Source organism: Megascapheus bottae, chromosome 22, assembly GCF_031878675.1.
Source record: "Megascapheus bottae isolate mThoBot1 chromosome 22, mThoBot2.hap1, whole genome shotgun sequence".
Taxonomy (NCBI): Eukaryota; Metazoa; Chordata; class Mammalia; order Rodentia; family Geomyidae; genus Megascapheus; species Megascapheus bottae.
The window spans coordinates 10,092,571-10,113,153 of record NC_143530.1 but is presented as its reverse complement, the minus strand read 5'-3'; the positions used below and the strand labels follow the sequence as shown (position 1 = coordinate 10,113,153).

At 37.3% G+C, this 20,583-nt stretch overlaps 1 protein-coding gene across 1 annotated transcript in view; it reads right to left on the bottom strand.

Annotated features, from left to right (window-relative positions):
- The window catches only part of Btbd9 (BTB domain containing 9), a 338,683-nt gene that overhangs the window by 239,434 nt on the left and 78,666 nt on the right, over positions 1 to 20,583 (bottom strand). The window lies entirely within an intron of this gene.

The window sequence follows — 20,583 nt, the reverse complement described above, 5'->3', positions numbered from 1 at the left end:
TTCAAGAAGTGCTTGCTGATTTTCTTGTACTCAGTAGAAAAATCCCCAAGGAGCAATGCAGCCTGCAATAAGGCAGACTTCTAAAAAGATATCATTTAATTTCTCACTCCTCCCCTTGCACTAGGACCACACTTCCACTTTTCTCTAACTCAATATTAACTCTCTCGACACAATTCTCATCCCTGAGCTCTCAGCCACATCTCACCAGGCAGCTGAGATGCTTGATGCTTGCTCCTGGAAACAAGATGATTCCAGGAAGAGCCATGGGAGCTCACACATCTTCCTTTAGCTTCTCTTTGTATCTGGCCACCTTTATTAACGACATCAAAAGTCTTAATGGCTTAAAAATGACCTCCAGACAAATCTATCACTTATCACCTTTACAGCTGGTGTCAAGAACTGATGAATAACTTTAGCTTCCAACCTATGGCTCCTGTGTGACAGGACAGGGATGTAGGGCAGACACAGTGATACTTTAAAGGTTCTGCAAATCCTCCAGGCACCAGGCATTGTCTGCAGACCAAACGTATCATGTGTAAAACACAGGCACGGTAGCTGCTTCCATGAATACTGCTGTGATTAATAAGACATTGCTTAAAACAAAACAAAAAAAAAATTTTAAAGCCAGAGCTAAGTTTACAGCTGTGGATTTTTTTTGGTCATTTTCTCAGTGAGTGGATGCTGTAAATAAAAGAATTAACATAGTTCATTTATGTCAGTGTGATAGGACTAAAGATGGTAAGGAACAACTGTCAGAACTCAAAGCACTCCTAGGCACTACGACAGCACTCAGTATCTGAGTACTTTCAGGTGTGAGGATGTTTTTCTTCAACTCTTACATATTCTCCCCTTCCCCTTTCACTTCACTTCATTAGTTCACCTTACCTCTCAGTGTACAAAATAGCAGAAGTTCTCCAACTGAGGTCTGGAGACCCCAGCAATCCCAGACCCTTTTGAGGTCAAAACCTCTCAATTCTATATATTTGAATTTACCAAATGTCTCCATTGCCTGTGATACCAAAAAAGGTTGAATGAGAAATACAGAAATCTAGCTGCCTTCTATTTATTGTATCAAAAATCAGTAAAATTTGCAAGGTTACTTTTATTTTGTTTTTTGGGTTTTTTTTTTTTTTTTTTACTAAATTTGCTCCATTTTGGAAAACTGAGCTACTTTCCATTGAAGATCTTAATTATATTAACATGTAATTGTTTTACAAGTTAATTAACAAATATATCTTGATAACTATATTCTACAAAAGCATAAGCTTTTTAGGGTCCTCAGTAATTTTTAAGAGTATCAAGCCTCCTGAGGACCATTACAGGGCTGCCATCTTCATTCTGCTGGTAATTCATGCAGAACCTGGTTTCTGTCTAGGGCACTGTGCTTACCCTTGGAGGTAGACAAGCAGAGGCAAGACCCCTCAGCTGATGGGAATGTAGAGGGAATGCAGAAACGGAATCAAATGTGGGGCTGGGTGGATGGATCACTGCTGTATATGTTCCCTTCTAAAATGGCATTTCATAATTCTGTCTTAAGGGGAATGAATATAAGAAAGCTGCTTCCAGACCTGTGGCTACTGACATGAACAATGAATAATAGTTAATGGACCTTCCTTTTACTACCCACAAAACAATATGAGCACATTAATGAGAGAATTAATATTTTTCCATGGTTGTATAAACTTCATGTCACTATGATATTTCCAATGCTTTGGAAGCAAAGTGACTTTTTAAAAATATTATTGCTGTTTTCTGCATTCCTTTTTATAAGCCAAGCTCTGTCCTTTGTGCCCAGCCTCCTAAAGCTTTCAAACCCCATGTAACCTGATAGCATTTACTTAGGAAAGCAAGAAAGCTATCAGATGAGGGCTCAGAGAAAAATGGCCACTCACCATATTTTCAAAGCATGTCCTTAGAGTCAAGTAACAAGGTGAACTATCTTAGGACCAAGTGACAAGGTGGATTACAAGCCAAGCAACATTTTACTGACAGCAATCCCCAAAGCAACCAAATGATGCCAAGCCTATAGAGATGAGTGAAACATCTTTTTATCTTCTACACAGCTCTTGTTCTTGCAAAGCAATAGCAGGGCTTATCCTTAATGAGCAAACCATATCCATAGAAGCCACTAGATTGTTTAGAATACATGACATCAGATTCATGAAGGAAAAGAACTATTAGAAAAATTAAATGAGCATACTTGTGTAATTTGATTCAATTCAGTGAACGTTAACCAAGTGCCTGTTAGGTTCCAGTAATTAGTCTAGGTGATCACGAAGAGAGGATAAATGAAACATAAGCTGATAGCAACCAAGAACTTACACTCTAAAAGGAAAAAACATCTAAATCTCTGTAGCACAATATGTAAGTGAGTTCAGAGGTAAAGGAAGAAAAAGTAATTTAGTCTGGTAGGAATAAGGAAAAATAAATACTATACATGTAATAGGAGGAAGGGAGAAGAGTTTGTATCAAACTCTTGGTTTCCAACCAAGCCTTCACTTTCAAGTATCACTTCAAACTTTTTCCATTCTTCTGGCCTTCTACCCAATGGCCCTATAACAGTGGTTCTCACTGCCTTCTGCAAAGAAAAATGGGAGCATTTGGTTCTGGCTACCCACTCTGCAGCCACATTCTCCCTCCAGAAGGCCAAAGCTAATCTCATCAGGAAGACTCCCTTGTCAGGACTCTACTCCCCAATCTTCCTCTCATCCTCTCCCTCACTCTGGGATTTCCTACAGCCAGCAATCAAACATTCCTCTCTAGCACTCATCTTAAGAGGTGACTTATTTTTCTCAATGTGCCATGAATCCTTGGGCCAGAAGATGGGAAGACAATTATCTTTGTCTAAACCATTTCTTCCCCTTCTGCCAACTCTCCCAACCCTTTCAAAGCTCAGTTCCTCCCTTTTCTCTCCAGACTCATTCCTCCAAACAGAAACCACATATTACTGGCTCATATCACCTCTCTCCTGTCCCTGTTATCACATGTCAACAACACTGCGCAGTGTACAAATAATACCTGGGCCGTGAGAGTTCTTGATATTCTCATTTCCTTAACCATACGCTAGTGACCAAAATCTACAGGGTCACTCTTGACTTGGTCAAGAGAAATCAGACCTTGTCAAAATTCTAAATGCAAACATCCCATGCTCTAATAGTCTTTCCCATTTGTTTGCTTTAGTATCCCCATTGCCAAAACTTTTTTCTACTTTATTGAACTTTCTAATTCACTGACCCCAACACCCTACCCCCTCCTTACAGCCCCTTTCTGTTCTTACTGCCTCCCTCCATTGGGCTTAGGTCATATAGTCTGTGTCTAACTATCCTCACTTCTTGGTCTCAATTCCCTTTCTTCATTATACTTGCCTGGAGTACTCCAGCACTAGACGACCTCAAGTATCTGAGGACATGCTAAAGCATCTCTGAACATAGCCTAATAAATCACACAATCAGATTTCATTTCAAATTCAACCCTACCCATGAATCCTAAAGTTCCTTCCTTATCATCTAGGAACTATTGTCTACTTTGTGTTTGCTAAGTGCTTTCCTTTCTTCTTACCTTTATTCTTTCTTTCCTTCTTGTACTGAGGGCTCAACAAGATACAAGATAAAAATTATTTCTTAAAATGGACTGATTGTGTGGTAAACATGAAACTCAATTGAGCATATGTCCTTGTACACACCAAGTATATGCTCTGCCCAAACTTACCCACTACAGCACCTATGTACTTCTTTTTCTACTGGTGATTTCCTATGTTATATCCTGAGACTAAGGAAATTCTTACATTTCTTTTTTTCTTTTCCTTACATTTCTTATTATGAAGACTGCAAAATTAAGGGAACAAAAAAAAATCTTCTTTTAGAAAAACACCAGTGACTTATACCTGAATTCTTAACTATAAAAGAGGCTGAAGTCCAAAGGATGGTTGTTCAAAGCCATCACAGAAAGAAAAGCCTGAGAAACTTCATCTCCAAAATAACAGAAAAATCCAGGCTGGAGGCATGGCTCGGTAGTAGAGTGCCGGCTGAGCAAACAAGCTGAGCAGGTAAAAGATTAGGAGTGAAACCAACCCTGCTACTAGAAAAAAGTGTAATAGTTGTTAATATACTATGTGAATTTATTTCTTTTCTTTATTTTTTCCCCTCATGGTTTATCTCATGTTGTTACTGTATCTGACTTTGTTACCTGGTATATTGTATATATGTTTATTTGTATGTTGGAAATAGGGAAGGGGGAAAACAAGATGATTAGGAGGGAATGGGGGGAGGGAAAGAGGGAGTATCTATGTTCAATAAGTAATGCGCCTACTACCTGATGAATGTAACTGTAACCCCTCATCACCCTGACAATAAAATACAATTTAGGAAGTGGCGCTGTGGCTCAAGGGATAGGGCGGGTAGCCTTGAGCTGAGGAGCTCAGGGACAATGCCCAGACCTAGAGTGCAAGCCCCACAAGTGACATTAATTAATTAATTAATAATACAATTTTAAAAGATCAAGTTTTTCATCATTTCTTTTTTAAATTTTATTGTTAAGGTGATATACAGAGGGGGTACCATTACATAGTTAAGTACATTTTTGTTAAACATTGCTACCCCTCCCTCATTTTTCTCTATTTTCCATCCCTTCTCAGTCCTCCCACCCCTAAAGCTGTAAAATTCATTTCCAACATATCATCTTGTGAGTATCACTGTTACACCTGTTAGGCCTTTGACCTTTATCTCACCATTTTATTTTTCCCCTTCCCTTCCCCAATTAAGATAAACAAGACACAGGGTACCAGAATACAGTGACAGCAGAGGATAAACCAAAGGAAAAAAAGAAATGACTTCACACAGTATATTAAAAACAACAACAAAGAAAAACCTCTTGTTTCCATATCTTGGAGTTCATTTCACTTAGGATCATGTTATATAGTCATATGCACATAGCTACTGAGCTATTCTGACCCTCTTCTAAGATTATCCTAGACATATACGAATTATTACAAATGAAGGGAAAACCATGAAGTCTATGTTTCTTTGGGTATGACATACTTCACCTAATATGATTTTTTTTTCCAAGTCCTTCCATTCCCTTATGAACGGGGCAATGTCATTCTTTCCAATGGTAGCATAGAATTCCATTGTGTATATATACCACATTTTCTTATCCATTCATCTACTAAGGGCCATCTGGGTTGGTCCCATATCTTAGCTATGGTAAATAATACTGCAATGAATATGGTTGTGCTGGTAACTTCAATATGGATTTCTTTTTGACCATTTAAGTAAATGCCCAGAAGTAGGATTGATGGGTAATAGGAGATCTCTATGTTTAGTTTTCTGAAGAACCTACATACTTTTCTCCAGAGTAGATGAATAAGTTTACAATCCTACCAACAGTGTAGTAGTGTTCCCTTCTGGCCAGCCATCACCCCCAGCATTAGATTATTAGATTATTAAATTTAGATTAGATTATTAGTTATTAGATTTCTTGATAATGGCCATTAAAGTCCCATTAATCTATATATCCTTTAGACCCTGTCTTCTCTTACCTATTCAAACGCTGTATTTCAGAGTTAGATCCCCTAATCTCTCATAAACTGCTGGTAAAATTGTAAATTATTATAGCCTTTCAGGACATAATTAACAATAGCAGTTAAAATTATATAAAACACATATAATCTCAGTGAGCCCCATTTCTAGAATCTTGAATCCAGTCCTCTTGAAATAAATCCAGTAGTATGAGAAAAAAATAAACAACGTTTATTACAGTATTATTTTTCATGACAAACAGACAACCAACACTCATCAATAGCAAAAAGCTGAATTATAGTATAACTATCCACAGCAATAATATAGTCCTTAAAAAATGTTGTAGTAACCAAAAGCACATATATACAATATATCAGATAACAAAGTGAAATACTGAAATGGGGACCAAGACATGAGAAAGGGTATCAATGTTTGTGAAGTAATGCACCTTCTATCTGGTGAATATAATGTAACCCTTCTATCAATTACAATTACAATAAAAAATATATGGAAAAAAAAGGATCATGGAAAAAAATGCTGTAGTTCAAAAGCATTACTCTTGAGCCAAAAGGGAAAAAAAAAAAGGCTGAAAGACAATGCCCAAGCACTAAATTCAAACTCTAGGGCTCCATGCGTGAATACATACACATGCACACACTCACACACACACACACACACAGAATAGATCTATCCCAGTGCAAAACTGATGGGGTTCTATGACCGAAAACCACAATACTGGAAATGTTTTGCACTGGTAACATTACTAATATTACTCTATCATCCATCCATAGACAATTCTCTGAGTTTATCAGAATCAATCACCAGAGCTGTTTACTACCTTCATTCCTTGTACATTCCTCATGACTCACATGACATCATCTTCTAAGTTTACTTCCTACTTTCTTAGCTGTTTTCTCAGAAAGCTGTCTCCTCTGTCAGACTGCTAACTATTAGCATTCCTCTGGGATTAGCCCTGAATCTTCCTCTCAGGTGATCTCATCCATTCTCATGGTTTAAACACATCTACATGCCAACAGTTTTCAAATATACTTTTTCTATTTGAGATGGGACTAAGAGAAGGCTCAATGCACACAGCATCTACAGACCAAATTCCCCTCTAAGTTCCATAGATCTATATTCAATTGCCAACTTAAAATCTCCTATGCAACTGAATTTCAGCTCATAAGAAGTCTTAATTCTACATACTCCCAGAACCAACCTGCATTAGAAATGTGGGTATCTCTCAGAAAATACATAGAACTACTAAACTCAGAAACCAAAGTGCCTGCATTGCCTTGTGGCTTGACCTCCTCCTCAGACATTAGTGAAATAATGTTGTTTCTCCACAGTGCATTTCACTAACCACACTGTTCACTCTACCTACTGCTCCTAGCCTAAAAAACAAATGACTAACTGACTGACCTCCGTGTTTCTGTTTCTGCCTCACCTTCATTAATAATTCATCTTTCATAAAACAGTCATTAAGAATTTAAATCAATCCCCAAAATATACTTAGACTATCCTCCCATACATGGATTAAAAAAAAAAAACATATTACCAGGAGTGCAATCTGTAAGAATGAGGCCTATTTTGCTCTCAATGCTTTCAATTTTTCTTTGCTGCAGCTAAACTATGTTCTCTTTGCATCAATGTAAGTGAAAAATAGCAGCCAGGATGTTAGGCCTAAAAGGTTCAGAACAAATCCACTTTCCCATCTATAACTCTTCATGTTCCACCTTCTTGATCTTATAAATAGTGACTAGAAAGGCACAATACACAGGAAAATGCCAGCCATCTGAGCACACGTACTCTCATCAAAATACGGAGTGAGAACTCCAGAAATAAAGCTGTGGAGTAGGTTAAAATGGTTCTAAATCTTCCAGAGAGCAGTAACTGCACAGTACTTTAGTAGCAAGCATGCATAAAACATAATAAAATGGCATAGAATTAACACATCTCAAAAGAAAAATCCAATGAAACACTAAATTTGGGGCAGAAGCATGTTTATATTTCCCTGTTGCCGTGAACACAGTAGCCTCAGTATGTTTGTTGAGCAAATGGCTGATGAAAAATGAATAAACATGATTATTAAAAGACAACTCACATTTTCCCATCCTGCTCAGAGCCAACTAGGTTCATGTTTCAACACAAAAATTATTTACAGTGTGCCTAAACCTAGCTAGCAATGTGTTTGTACCACAATATATAAAACACAGCTGCCTAAGCCTGGTGTTTTCCTTTCGGATATACCAGCACCACCACCACCAAATAAACATGGACATCCTGCAGTCCATCAAATTTTAAACATGCTATATTCTTTTGAAACACCACAACTTTCCATACACGCTTAACATTTCCTTTGCTTAAAATGACCTTTCCACCTAGAAAACTCCTATTTATCCTTCTAGACCTAGAAAAATGTTAATTTCTTTACCAAACTGTTACTAAATTCTTCAGAAACAAGTGATCATTTCCTCCTCCTGTGCTCAACCATAATATTTTGTAGGTATCCTTACTGTGGTTTGAATTCTCTCTCAATTATGATGATGAACCAAGCACAATCCAAAGTATAAGAAATCAAAGATTTTGGACTTTATTCTCAGAGATAGGGAAACATTTCATTTACCTGTAAGGGAAAAGAATAAAGATGACAAGAAGGGTATTTAACCTAAGGTGAAATCCCAGGAAGTACTGAGCCTCAGATAAGTAGACTTACAGAAAAAGAAAAAGAGAGGGGAGAGACTATCTTCAAAGCATAGAGTCCAGAACTTTATCGCTGGAGCAAGAAAGAACTGGACATAAGTTTTAAAAAATGGTTAGAACATGGAAATATAAACATAACTATATAGACATAAAAACCTATGACTCTATAGACATAATGTTTTATTTCTTAAATTAATATGTTTCTATGACATACAAACCCTTAGCCTAATTTTGATTAAGTTCTAAATACTAAGTCCCAGTGATTGTAAATAGGGATTCCCTCCTTGAACACTTGTTTGTTAAACTTGTCATTTAAAATATGATGTAAAAATCAACATTAATAAATTCTAAAAAAAAAAAGAAGTTATGTATCCCACTTTGTTACCTGGTATAGTATATAGATGTTTACTTTATTATTTGAAATAGGAGGGGGAAAATGAGGAGAGGAGGTGGGGGAGGGAAATGGGGACAAAAACATAAGAAGGGACATCAATGTCTGAGAAGTAATGCCCCTTCTATGTGGCAAATATAATTGTAACCCCTCTATACATTGAAATAAAAATTATAATATAAAATAATTAATGTACTTACCACCTGATGAATGTAACTGTAACCCCTCTATACATTATCCTGACAATAAAAAATAAACTAAGCTTGAATTCAGAAAAAAAATGGCTAGAACATTTGCACCACTCATTTAATTACAGAGTGCCCATGGAATATGTGTATATCAAACACCACATGATGTCTTCAGCTGAGATAACACAACTAAAATTCATTCTTCATGTAAGCTGTGAGCTGTTTAAACACGGAAACATAGGCTCCTTCACCACTGTGCTGCCGTGTGAAGAAACAGGCAGGGCCTTGCTTACTGAAGTGAATTCTTTTAACAGCTTTATGAAATATCTACAGCAAAATCTTTACCAGTTTCCATAACAGAGTGGGCTGTATTGCTGAGAAGCTATTATGTTTGAACCTCTCTCTCTCTGTCTCTCTCTGTCTCTCTCTGTCTCTCTCTCTCTGTCTCTCTCTGTCTCTCTCTCTCTGTCTCTCTGTCTCTGTCTCTGTCTCTGTCTCTCTCTCTCTCTCTCTCTCTCTCTCTCTCTCTCTCTCTCTCTCTCTCTCTCCACATACACATATCATACCAACACATATAATCTCATTGTAGACAGTCATCAACAGTATAGTTCAGGATAAGCAAGGTTTTTGTTTTTTTTTTTAACTGTATACGGTATTAATATTTTTCAAAAGGAGGTAGAGTACTGGCTTTCTTCATTAGACTCCATAAGTGAGAAGTCCATGAAACAAAAACTAAATTCTGTTTAGAAAAGGAAAACAGAGGAAAGGCATAGAGAGCCACAAGAGAACAGCTGAGAAGTATGGCAAAACAGAAATGACAGTAAAAACTAGGAAATGGTTTGCAACTCCAGCTTGCCTCCACGAAGCCCCCACTACAAGGTAAGCTGTGGGACAAATCCACACCTTCTGGTAGTGTCCTATCTGGGTGCTGGGATTTGACATATGAAGGATTTCTCCGGTACCACCCCTTTCTCCCCACATGTTCCAGAGCAAGACAAGGCAATGTTTTGTGAAGCTCTCCCTGCCTGGGACTAAGGATCCCCAGGGTATCAAATTACATTAGCTAAATGCATCTATGACATCCAGTGTCTAGGTGGCTGACAGATAACAGAGGTGGACATAGAGGGAATGGGCCCCTTACTCAGTGAGAGCAAGGTCAGAGCTATTCTAGAACACAAAGGACCTAATATGCTAATTAAGAGCTTTGATCACCTAGAGATCAGTTTAGGTGGATTTCTAGCTTATGGCCAGGCAAGAAGCAGGATTGACCCACAAATTAAGGAACATTTGGTAATAGGAAGGTCCAGGACATCGAGCCTGAACTCAGATGGCAGACTACCATAAGAAACAGACATAGGGAGGAAGACTCAACACAGGCCTCAGTAGTTGGCAACCTCAAAAGCCTGGGGAACATTTCAGAAAACAAAAGATCTGCTCCACTAATAAACAGGAAGGGAAGCTTCCACAATGAAAGAGACACAGAAATGGGTAGCTGACCTTTGACCAGTCTTACCCTCAACTCACATATAAGCTCATCCAAACACAACAGACCTCAGCTGACTATCATTGAGCTGAGCAGTGAAGGAGAATGGACCTGGTACCTGGAGCCTGAGCATGTGAAGAGCTTAGCCACTAAGCCATCCCCTAGTCTAGTAGGGAGAAACGATACTGCATCTTGAAAGGTCAACAACCCCACAATAACAGCTGCCAATGCCAACATACACGGAAGAGAAGAAATGTTCCTGGGTTGATATTAAAATCACACTAGTAGTACTGCTCATAGTCATGAACTGATGGGGGCACGAGAGCATGACCTAGAGGTAGAATGCTCGCCTAGCATGCATGAAGCCCTGAGTTCACTATCCTGGTACCACATACCCAGAAAAAGCCAGAAGTGGTTGCTATGACTCAAGTGGTAGAGTACTAGCCTTGAGAAAGCCCAAAGACTACCCTGCCTCTGAGTTCAAGCCCCAGGACTGGCAGGAGAAGAGAAAAAAAAAACTGATAGAGTAACTCTTCTTCTTTAGAGGAAAAGATCACTGAAGACATATACCATTTACTCTTTTATTTACTGCTCTTATCACTGTGTACACTGATTATAAAATTATCAAAGGAGGTGAAGGAAGACAAGCAGAAGTTCTAATGTCATCAACTATACATGTCCAGGCTGTGGCTTTCTTGATGGGAAAGCTGTCTTCAGGTTACCAACACCAGTTAATGTTTTTATTTTTATGGCCTTAGTAACATATCCTAGGCTTCAAAATGCACTATAGGAGTCTTGTCTGTAGAAACAAACTACCAGCTGTCTTATAAAGGACAATCTCATTTAGTAGAAGGAAAATGATAGCATAGAACAAAAGTAAATAAAGATGGCTACATATGCTCTAGATTTCTAACTTGTAAACGACAGTGATGAGAGAAGCTGAGGAGGGAAAAGATTAAACATGAAGAGGAACAGCTGTCACCAATAGCAGACTATCTGACTATTCAAGCAGTCTAATCATACAGTGCACCAAGAATGCCAATTAAAATTGCTAGTGAGGAGGTTTCGATGCAGAGATCTTAAGGCTAAAGAAACCATGGGAGTCTGGGCAATCCACCCCCCTGCTATCATATAAGACCACACCAACATCAGATGAAGTATGAAAAAAGTGCTTTGTAAACTGCGATGCTCTATAGACACACAGTACTGCTCTCATTCTCAAAAATGTGTCTGTCTATTCTTTTCCTTGTATCTTTATAAAAAGTTCCAATTCCATCCAAAAAAAAAAGCACAACTGTAATTAATGGTATCATTGCTTTACTTTATATTTTCTCAAGAACTGTCAAGTAGCACATATAAGGAAAATTTAGTATCCTATAAATGGAATATGTAACTTAAATGAAAATGAAACATGAACAAAGCCCACCTCCTTTTATGTCTTACAAACACATCTGCAGAATGTCATTCAAGGCTATTAAAATGCTCACATGTCCTGGGAGTTCCTGTATCTTCACAGAAGCAAGCACTCATTAAAGGTTAGGGCAGGATGGGAGAGGGAGTGACTGGCCTTTCCTGACAAAGAAGGAGGACTTGGTGATGTGCTTTCAGTGGTTGGAATGAAAGGAAAGGTTTTTAAAGGGGTCAGAGGAAGAGCCTGGAGAGAAGCTTAACTGCCGAACTTCACCACCCACCTTAAAAGGGCTACTTCATCCAATTGAAAGCTAAAATGGACTACCACTACTTGTTAGGGGACCAGCTAGCAAAGAAAGAGTTTCCACAGTGACCTCTGAATATCCTTCAACACTGTAGCTCTTCCTGACTGGCACTGAAGTAAATGTAGCTAAGAAGAACCTAACTTTTATATCTCACAATTTTATTTCAATTTTTCATATAATTTTTAGTAGACCTACTTATGTGGATATAATTTAATTTAAAAGTATTTGGGAAATACATTTCGTCCAGTTGTGCCTGAAAAAAAGAAAAGAGAAAGTAATTTTCCACTTTTACAGATGCATCCAGAATTCTGTCTGAAGATGGATTAATCTACAGTTACTCAGCTGCAGAATATTACTTCTATTCCACAGACTTTGTACATGAACTATTAAATCCATTAGATTCATACTATTCCTCCCATCTACTCTTAAAGAGCTGGCTTAATGAGAACATCATTTTCCTAGTCAAGGCTTTCTCTTTTAAGGGCGCATAGTCTTATAGGAAAACAGTCAACCTTTCCTCTGACATCATGAACACTTCATACAAAGATGCACAGAACAATGAGGGAAAATGCTGCATGCAGATATGTAAATCGTGGGGCTGGGTGGGTTGGGAGAGATAGGGAAAGGGATGAAAGGGGTGATATTAATCAAGATGCACTGTACTCATGAACTGACATGCTGAACTGAAACCTCTTTACACAATAACTTACAGACAATTTTTTAAAAATAAGACTAAACTAATTTTTTAAATGACATATACACTATTGGGCAACATGAGCTTAAAAATATACGAGACTAAAATAAACTAACACTAGCCATTTTCTTTTCAGAAACTCTTCAAATCACCCAGGAACTAGAAGTATCATGACACAGGTGTGTAACTCTGTTACTACTATAAACTTCTATTAAATTTAATATTTTAATATGAATATTTTAATATACTCGCTCTACATTTGCCTTCTACATCTAAAAGATAACAGTGGAACAGATTTCTCCTTTTGCATATTAACAGAGAAGATAGTCACAGTCTTTACGTCTGTTATTCTTGGTTTAGATAATATAAACAATGGAAGCTCAAGATATAGTCATCAGCTACTGAGCTTTTCTCCTCGGAGCCTTTATATGTGAAAGCACTGAATAAATCACAAAGCACTACTTGGTGAACCAAAAATTAAAAATGGAGACAGAGGGTGGATCAATGTACATTCTCTCACAAATACAGTTTCAAAGATAATTGGTAATGTTCTCTTTTTCCAAAGAAGTGAGGGTTAAATATAGTCACTTATACAGGGATGGGTGATCTTCAGGATGTATAAATTATACATTACAGCTACACAACAACTAAATCACAGTCATCAACAAAAGAAAATTTGGCACAATTCATGAATTTTTATGATTCTAGCTCCTAAGCAGAGCCTCAAAAAGGGAAAAATCTCACCTTAAATCAGTCATACAACTAACCTCATACCCCAGGGCACGAAACAAGTGTCCATGGTAAATGAGGAAACAAAGTGATCATCTTCAGTGGTCTAGGAGATGGAGGGAGGGGAAACAACCTATGGGAATACAGACCTTTTTATTTCAAGGTTACATTAAATAAAATAAATACATTGCCACCTCATGAATTTTTAAACATTAGAAGATGAATTCAGAAATTCAGATAATGTGCATAACTATGTGTTTAAATATCAATAGACTTAATGCAACTTTATATCCCTAAATATAGTCCCTAGCATCAAGTAAAGGAAGGCAGGTTGTTTTAGAAAATGTCCAAAGATTTGGATAGCACAAACCAGATCCTAGCAAAGAATTCCAATATCTCCAATGCAGCTCAGAAAGCTATGTGGCTCCATGCTCTGCCTGTGCAGGAAGTTCAAAGCAGGTCAAAAGCACTCAGCTAGTGACATGCTGGGAATATCCAAATGCTTTGCCTAAGTTTCTACTATGACACACAAACAGGACAGCTCCTCAGGCTTATTAAAAGCACCCAATTAACATTCATTTCTGACAAGCTCATCCTTTAATCTCCCACACAAAAACAGCTACCATTACTCTGTAATACCTATTAAGCAGTCACAGTGATCTAAGTAAAGTACATTAATGGGAAAAACAAAGAGCTACTTAGCCAAAAATAAATAAATAGATATAGATAGATAGATAGATAGATAGATAGATAGATAGATAGATAGATAGATAGATAGATAAATAGATGGCTTATAAGAAGAATCCAAAGACCAAACCAACCCAAAACATTCCTTCATTCCATCAGATTGTGCCTCTTCTGCCACCAATTCAGCACAATTTTCTCACTGCACTCTGAATAAAAAGTGAAAATTGCTCTCTTTGAAAAGAAGTTGGCCTTGTAAGAACTTTCAGAATTCAAAGCCTATACTCTGAGGATTTCCAAGTGTCTAGAGCTCCAAAGAGCCCATCAATTCTGGTAAACCTGAAGAGACTGAGCAATCTAAGGGTACCCAGAGTCATTCTACTCCACCTCTGTCATATTTCAGAATGACTAGGAGTAGATGTGGACCTGGATCCACAACTAAGATGATCTGTGAGCTCTGGAACTCTGCCAACATTTTTTACCAAAGTAAGAAAAAATAAATCAATAAACCAGTAAAATGTTTATCTTAAACTCTACAGTTTTGAATAAGCTGGTTTACTCTATGAAGCTAACATTTGCTAATAATTAACTACCAAAGTAACGTTATGGCAAAAGAAAAGACAGTTCAATTTCAACTTTGTTTAGATGTGTGGGAATACAAAGCCTGTGTATCTTCTCGAGTATTGAAGACAATTCTTACAATGATTATATAAAGCTTCTGGTGGTTGGAGAAGCATTTGAATGCCCTATCACATGCTATGATAAGATTAGATTTGAAAAGAAGTGGTCTTTACCTTCAAGAGTTTACAATCTATTTTGTTTAAGCAAGCTGGGAACAAAATGACTTATCAATTAAAAAACAATAAAGCTCTGATTCACAGGAAAACAAAGTCACCAGAGTGAGACATTTACAGCAGCTCACTTAAGAAACTGATATACATTCTTTCTCTACAACACAAAATTACATTAACGTAATTCAATTTACAAGAAGTTCTCTTGTACAGGTCTCCATAGCTTTAGCTTTCAGCACAGCTACTTCCTGCATGAGGAAAATGGTTCTTTCACTCTGAATGAGTGTCAGCTCAAAAACCAGTTTGATAGCCATATTTTTTCAGGTTTTTTAAAAACATAAGATTATTAAAAATTACACAAAGACAGGTATGTGGATTCATTAAAGATTTATGCTCATTGGTTAATTTATTTGTCTTTGGGAGGGGAAAGGGGCACAGAAAAAGGGGAACAAAGGGTGAACAAATAAACAGTGGTACTCACTAGACACTGTGGAAAATGAACTACACATCTTGTGGGTGGGAAAAGGAGGAAAAACTGGGAGAAAGTGAGGGAAGAGATGACATGCTTCAAAAAGAAATGTACTCATTACCTGACTTGTATAACTGTAACCCCTATGTACATCACCTCTACAAAACAATATTTTTTAAAAGATGTATGCATTTCTTTGCATACAAACCTTACATGAAAAGAAAAATATATGCCATACACCTGTAATTCTAGTCTTGAGAGTCTAAAGCAGGAGGAACGTGAGTTAGAGGGCAGTCAGTCTGGGCTACCTATCACCTGCCTCAAAAAAATTAAGTCACACACAAAAAGTAAGCTGGGTACAGTGTCCCAAGCCTGTAATGACACTTACTTGGGAGGTGGAGATGAGGGATTATGGTTCAAAGCCTGGGCAAATAAATGTTCATGAGACTCCTTTCAACCAATGGCTGGGTACAATGGCATCCCAAGTTATGGGTTTAGCAACAAAGAGAAGCACCAATCTACCCTATCTCAAAAAATAACCAATGCAAAAAGGGCTGGTGGACTGGCTCAAGTAGTAGAATGGCTACCTAGAAAGTACAAGACCCTAAGTTCAAACTCTAGTACTGACAAAATAAAAGTAAGCAAATATTGAACTCTAAACTTATGATACAAATACAGATGTATTTCAGATAAATGTACTGATATCTAGGATTTATTTTGAAGTAGATTGATAGATATGTAATAACCAAGCACAGTGATATGTTTGCATTTATTACATACCTGGCTAGTAAACTGTCACCTTAAAATTCCTTCAATTTTGCTTTGCTTTTCTTGTCTGAAAAATTCCTGATAAAATTTTAGGGCAAGCTGCAGTCCCACTCCGTTAGCGATACTGAGAGCACGGCTGATGAGCTATCTCAGGTCACGTTTCCCAGAGGCATGGCAGCAGCTTGCTTCAGTAAATGAGCATGGAGCCAGAACCAGCAACAAGGTGGAGAGGGATGTGAAGTGCCAAAACTGTTTTCTAGCCTGAGCTGCCCTTGTGGACTGGGTGCATCTCTGCCATTTCAGCAGTAACACAAGCCAAGAACCTCTGCTTTTTACCTAAGCTAGTTCAATATACATCCCTAGTGCTTATAACCAGCATCTATTGCCTAAGGTAACAAGAATTTTAGACAAAGAAAGATGGCACTGCAGTAAGAACAAAATACAGGAATGACCTGATTGTTAAAATTTCATGGTATGCTTGATAGCATTAAATAATACTTTGGGTAAAATTTTAAATAAACTCTATGTATATCATATACACACACATATATATATATATACATCTATATGTACATATACACATACACTGAGATCCACTTATGCAAAAAGATAGGGGGAATGTGCATGAAAATACAAAAAAACTGCCAACCTTGGTTGTCTCCAGGTCAGGTACATTAATGGGCACCTGTTACCCCAGGTACAGGAAAAGCACATTGGCTGGGTACAGTGGCATGTGCCTGCCTGTTGTGTCTAGAGACAGGGTTAAGTACAACTAAGAGTACTGCAGCCAAAGCAGGCTTGGAAATTGTGAGCTATGTCAAAAAGGACCAAAGCAAAAAAGAGGATGTCCACAGTTACGAATTGCTATCTGCAAATATTATAGATTAAGTAAAAATATATGAAAACACCTTATATTTTAAATCTGGGAGGTGGCTTCCAATCTTTTTTGTCATTGTGGCTGGATTAGGGTTTGAACTCAGGACTAGCATTCCCTCAGTCTCTTCCTCTGCTAGCATTTTAGGACTTGAGCCACACATCTCTAGCCCAGTTTTTGCAGGTTATTTTTAAGATGGCCTGTAGTGGACTTTTCTGTCTAGTCTCACCATGAACTGTGCTCATCTAGATCTTATCCTCATGAGTAGCTAAGATTACAGAAGTTAGCTATAGTACCAGACTATGGAAATACAGCTAGTTTTATGTGTTTATGCGTTTTGGTTTTCATTTTGTTTTTGTTTTTCCTTGTGGTATTTCGAGGTACTAAGGATTGAATTAGAGGCCTTTCTTGTATAAAGTAGGCACACTACCACTACAATATGACTCAAGCACCAAGCATTTCTTTTTTTTTTTTTTGTTTTGCCAGTCCTGGGCTTGGGCACAGGGCCTGAGCACTGTCCTTGGACTTTCTCAAGGCTAGAGTCTACCACTTGAACCTCAGCACCATTTCTGGATTTTTTTTTCTATATATGAGGTACCCCAAATCCAGGTCTTTGTGCATGCAGGCAAGCACTCTACCACTAGGCCAAACTCCTGGCTCCAAGCATTTTTAAATATAGAAGGCTTGCTAAAAGAAAGTTGGCCAACTTTCCATTCCCACATGACAAAACAATATCAGGAAACCCGTTTTTAATTATTATATTTTAAATAGAAGATAAGTTAAGAATTTTTTCTTTTCCTTAAGATCTGTACAAATAAAGAATGCCTATGAAAAACTAAAATATCTTGCCTGAAAGTAGACAAATGGATTAGTATTAGACAGTGAGCATATAATGAGAATTAAATCAATGCTTTACTTAAGAAATGAATGAGCTACCCTGACCACAAAAGTAACTAAGATGTCTCCTGTAGAACATGATTTTTATGCAGAACTAAATTCCAATAAGTGCAACATTATGAGTCTTCTGAAACACTGACTAAATAACATGGGGTTATTCTATCCACTCAGAAAGTAGTCTCGATTTTGGCATAGCTGATATTTATTTTAACAATATTTGAGTAACAAATTTAGTTGCTTCCTAAAGCCATCCTTGCTTGATAAATACTATAACATAATACAGTGTTTTGAGTTTTGCCCTCTGCCTAAGTTTTTCAAGACTCATGATGAAGGAGTCAATGGAGATCAAAACAATTCATTCCTCCCACCTTCTTCCTTTCCTCTCTAGCACTCTCCCTCCCTCCCCTCTGCATCTGCAAGGAGAGGTAGTGTTGAACAGGGGGAGGGCAGACATGTAGTCCCTGCCTATGTGATCAAGCCTTTAAAAGTTCTTACCCCTAGTGAACCTCACTTAAGAGTGGTGTAAGTACTGGAATGACTCATTAGTTTACAATAATATTATGTCACATGGGTGAAAAACATATGTTTACTGTCTTTCTACCCATTTAAGTTAAACTTCTTCATAGAGCACAAAATCATATCAAAAACTCAATTCTTTGAAGGGGCAACTATACCACTATTGATAAAATCACCTATTTTTTTTTAAAGAAAATTAACTCATAGAAATATTTTAGGCTGTAGGGTTGGTATGTTGAGAGAATTGTGCAGGAACAAGAGGGTGCCTGATAACCCAGAAGAACAAAGGTACTCATCCACATGGCCACTCTTGACACTGTAAACAAATACTCCCCTAGTAAGTGCTTAGCTTCTCCCAGAATTTAGCTGAATATTTCTTTTTACTACTATCCATTAATGACCCAAAAGCCCGATGAATGATGCATTTTTGTAGATACACAAATATGCCAAGATTATCCAAAATTCCTGCAGGATAGGGAACAATTCTATCAATTCTACTGATTTTGTAGATCTAATTTATGTAGTTAATCTTTCATTTCAACACAGGATAGGCATGATTTTAATTTGTATTTGTTATTTAGAGTTGGGGATGGGGTAGACTTTAGGGAAATGTCTCACTTTGGCTCTCAAATACTGACAACATGACAATGAATTTTGTTATGTAAAAAGAAATAATTACATGAATGATGGAGAAGCAGAACTTCCAATTTTGTTCTTCCCTACTCTGCAGCAACTTTTAGCTGGCATGGGCCAACAAATTTGAGACTCCATTCCCCAGCTTCCTTGTCCAGTAATGCAGTCAGTAGTTATATCACATCCCTGAAATGTCAAAGGTAACACTTTCAAGCTGTGGTCCTAATGCATGGACACACAATCCTCTGCTAACAGTCCCTCAGAGGGTAGCCACAGAAGTTGCAAGATGGCACAGCCACCTTGTCTTCCAGGCATAAAGGAAAGCCTGTCTACCTGCACTGAACTGTTAAGTGAAGAGAAAACAGTCTTTTAGTTATATCCAAGCCACTGAGTCTCTTTGACATAATAGCTTAATCTCTACCTCACTAATACAGATGCCAATTAAATTATACCTACAAATCATATATTAAAATCCACAGCCACTCTTGCATGCTTTTAGTACAGAGCTACTTATCTGACAGGAAAAATAAATAAATCTCCCACTATAGTGTCAACTTATTCCTACACACTTGATGCCTAGTGATTCATTAATTTAAGATTAAAAAGTACAAAAATGATTTTTTAAACACAGGCTTTTTAAATATGAGTCGTATTAAAACCAAGAGATAAAATTATATATTACTTCAGGGAAATTAAGAGGTTCCTAAGGAATCCATGTACTGTCAACAATATAAGGGAAATAGGAATGGGGAAAATGATATAAGCATGCATATGATTTCAACTTTAAATCTCTAAGTAAATTCTAGGAGTGACAGGTATCTACAGAAAATTCTTTTAACATTTCTTTTAGAAAAAATAATCATGATACCAAAAATTATCTACATCAGTTTTTAATCTAAATTTATAGTCTACCACTCATTGTTGACCAACTTTAATAACTTGTTCTACATTTAACTAATGTGAACAATTTAACATTAATTACTGTTTATAACTTCATTCACTTCCCAACTACCAATATCAGCCTTATTTCAGTACATTTACTTAAAAGTATATTTACCTTTTTCTCAGGATAATATAAAAATGACTTTGTATTCTCTGGGTACAACCAAAATGATGGAAGCAAAATTGGCACTTAAACCAATTCAAATTGGAAATAAAAATCAACCATAAATAAAATGGCACATAGACCAATTATAAAAGATAATTGCCTATAGCTACTGAAAATAAGTCTTTCGTGGGCTCGCTATGAAATACATTCATCGATATACAACAAAAGAATAATTTTCTCAAAGTTCCCAAACTGAAGGAACTATCTATTTCTCAAGTCTCCCATGTGGCTGGATAACCATCCTTAAGATGAAGGACAGAGATATGCTGATGTCACTGGTGCTTTCCTCTTAAAAGTTAAGGCTTTGGCCGGGAGTTTGGCCTAGTGGTAGAGTGCTTGCCTAGCATGCACGAAGACAGGGTTCGATTCCTTGGTACCACATGCATAGAAAAAAGCTGGAAGTGGTGCTGAGGCTCAAGTGATA